Raw genomic sequence first — 3,589 nt, 5'->3', positions numbered from 1 at the left:
AACTGACCAATGCCTGACTTGCATACATATATTCTTTTCACTTATCGATGTTAAGCCCAAATCAAATCCCTTCACACTAACATCACTAAAGAACAAATCTCACCAATGTAGATATTCAAATAAACCATACGTTAATTGTGATTTCTAAAGCCAAATAGGGCATTGATATATGCTGAATTTTCACTTATTCAATTCCTTACATAGTTTTATTCCCTACCATTCTCTAAACAATATTACTCTGTTTCCAAAAACATGATCTTGTAGTCCAGGGTCAATGCTCATTACAACAATGCATATAAATGGCGGTATAAAATTCGTGCAAAAAAAGACCTAAGAATCACATTGATTATAATGTTACCATGCTAGGCCAAGGACAACACCTGATTAATGTATGGTCAATTCTACTCTAACATCTTCATATGTTTCTTTGTTTAACCTCTTCTGTCTTGTGATAACTAAGAGAGCGCATAAAAAAGATAAATACTAAATAAATCGGCACCGGGCAATTATTAGACTGAATAATACTAAAAATATACGCTATACATACCATCCATAGTAGCAAGGGATGATGGTTTAACTCGGATCATACTTTACTTGCTGCAAATCAAATACCGTAAAGTTTAACTATAATCTTGTAACTCCACCTACACTATCTTCCCTAAATGCTAAAAGTGGATACACTAATGCTAAAAGTCAATAGCTTGGACCAATTCTCCTTTCGTTGCTGGACTTAATGGCTCTTTTGTATTCGTAGCACCCGTCCATGCTCTAACATCAAACAATAATCCAACAAATCTATTTACTCTAAAATTAGGAAAAAAACACTAAATTCGTACCTCCTGAAAAACCTTCCCGAAGATGATTAGAGATCAAGAACAAATTAGAAACACTAATAGCGAGAGAGAGAGAGAGAGTGTGTGTGTGTGGAGGTAGTGTTTTATATGTGTTGGATAGCCTTAATAATATAGGAGAGGCACATTCATGTTGAACAAAATAATATAAAACTATAATAACAAAATAATAATAAATGACAAATATATATATTTATAATAGTTTTTATAGTGGTAAAATGAATTATTCAAAGCAGATAAAATTTTAATTAATATTAATTTTCAGATCGGATATTATCCGATATCCAATTCGGATATCCGAAATCGGATTCGGATAAAAAATTTAATATCCGTCGGATTCGGATATCGGTATAAATTTTCGGATTTGGATTTCAGATACAGGCGTATCCGAATCCGAACGTATCCGTTTGCACACCTAATAGTAAGGGGCCTCCACCTTAAGAGCTCGGCTAGGGCCTCAAGATACTCTGGGCTGCCCCTGCTTATTACTCAATTCAATCTATTATAATAAAACAAAATGGATAGACAAAGAGTGGTGAAGATTTTGTGGGGATCTGTGTTGGATGGAGACACATGTACGGTCTAGAGCATTTTGAAACCCCTTTGAAGATAATTCTCAATGAAACTTTAAAGGTTTATTTAGTGAAGTAAATGCTCTATAAATGAATTAAGACTTATCATGAACCAATAGTTATCTTTCAAATACACTTTCGCCCTATAATTAATTCTCTTTGGTTTAAGACCTTAATGAGCTTTCAAGGTTGTTATTAAAAAAAAAAAAAAATCCTTATAAACCAAAGAGTTCTCAATGAAACTTAATCTCCCCTTCTAAAAAAAAAAAAAACTCCACCTCTTTAGAATAAACGGCTACATTCATCTCCTTCACTTAATTTTTGTGTAACTCCTCCATTAAAAAAATACATTGAAAGTAGTGGGCCTCTTCACCTCCTCCCTGGTTTTGTGTTTTCTCCACCTCTATAAATTGTTACTATTTTTTTGTTTGTTTTACTTCTCAAATGAAAGGAAGGTTGTGTCATCACATCAATCTGGTTTTTAACGTCGTCCCTGATCAATTTACTTTTATTTGCTATATCTTTCTCATTATTTATACTTCATTTTGTTTGGGGTTCTCTTCATTTTCTCAGTATTAATTATAATCCTTTGTCTATTGTTTTTAGTCGCAAGTGCAAATTTTTGTGTATTTTCTTAATTGCCTTGATAACAAATTTAGTTTGTGTGCTTTACTAACGTCTGTTATTGGTGTTTGTTCAAAGGTTTTGAGAAAATGCTCTTCAATCGTCGGTGATAGCAATCATGCATCTATTCTCCCTCTCAAATCTAGCAACGTCTCAGGTAATCTAGCAACGCCATTTTGTCCATGTTTTTTTTATGTCCGTTCAGTGCTACCAGTGAACTTTCTAATACCATAATAACCTCTTATTATATTATTAAAGCCTTGGTAAAAATAAAAATAAAAAAACGAGCCCAATTAAAAATATTTTCTCTTCCAAGCAGACATAGAAACAACTTCAAACACTCCCATATTCCTTCCTTCTTTGTCTCTCTCTTTTAAAGACTTTAAAACATTATTGTTGCAATACAAAATTACCCCAAGGAGCGTTTTTTTTTAATGAAAACTAAGCAATGGGTCGTTTATATATTATGATTTGGTTGTGAATTGGTGGAAATGGATTCTTTGAAGATGGATATATGGGCAAAAGCATCGGCCTTGATTAGAAGGAGGTTTTCTAATTGGATCTGGGGTTTATTTATATTGTTTTCAATTGCTGCTTTACTTCTCTTTGTTGTTCATCATAATCATCAAGAGAATATTGAACATCCCATTACAGTAAGTTTTTTATTTTTTTAAAATCCATTTTGTTGTTTGTTTTTATCTTAGTTAAAATTTATATTACTTATCACTATATATTGGAATTTGGTCAACTGAATTATTTAATTTGAGCTCATAGAAGTTTGAATCTATTTTCTATGATGATTCAGAAATCTGAGTTTCTATTTAGGTTTGTTAAAGTTCAATAGCGATGACATGAGATGAATCGTGGGGGACTAAAACTCTTATTATATTCAATACGGTCTGCCTAACGAGTAACGAAAGACAAATTCACAAATTTATTCTATCGCTAGACATTCTCTCGAGAGTCGAGGAGGGACAAAGGGTGAGGGATAATTAGTTTATCTGGGAATCAGTTAGACCGTTATGGTGGGCTTCTGTTATGGTGAGCTTATGGGTTCCATTAGTGCTTAAGCAAGGAGTGTGTTCATTTTGAGTTGTTCTATATGAACAAACAACTTTGAACAAGCTATTGTGAACAAATTGACGTGGCAGTGCAACATTCATGTTGTAGTGTCAATTTATCTCTGCAACATGAATGTTGCACTATCAAATCACACTATTTAGTTTTGCAACATGGGTGTTGCATTATCAAATCTCACTGCAACATGTCGAATCCCACTGTTTACCTCTGCAACATGGGTGTTGCATTATCAAATCTAACTCTGCAACATGGATGTTGCACTATCAAATTAAATCCCACTATTTACTTCTCCACCATGGGTGTCGCACTATCATGTTGCCCTATCATATCCATATTCACATACATGCATACATACTTAATTGCAGGGCCAATACCATTGTCCAAGTCTTTATATCTTCGTCAATTTCTTGGAATTTTTTACAGTCATTGTTTATTGGGCAAATCTTGATTCCAATTTAAGTA

Source organism: Coptis chinensis, chromosome 3 (assembly GCF_015680905.1).
Source record: "Coptis chinensis isolate HL-2020 chromosome 3, ASM1568090v1, whole genome shotgun sequence".
In the NCBI taxonomy this organism is placed as follows: Eukaryota; Viridiplantae; Streptophyta; class Magnoliopsida; order Ranunculales; family Ranunculaceae; genus Coptis; species Coptis chinensis.
This window is presented reverse-complemented; position numbering follows the sequence as displayed.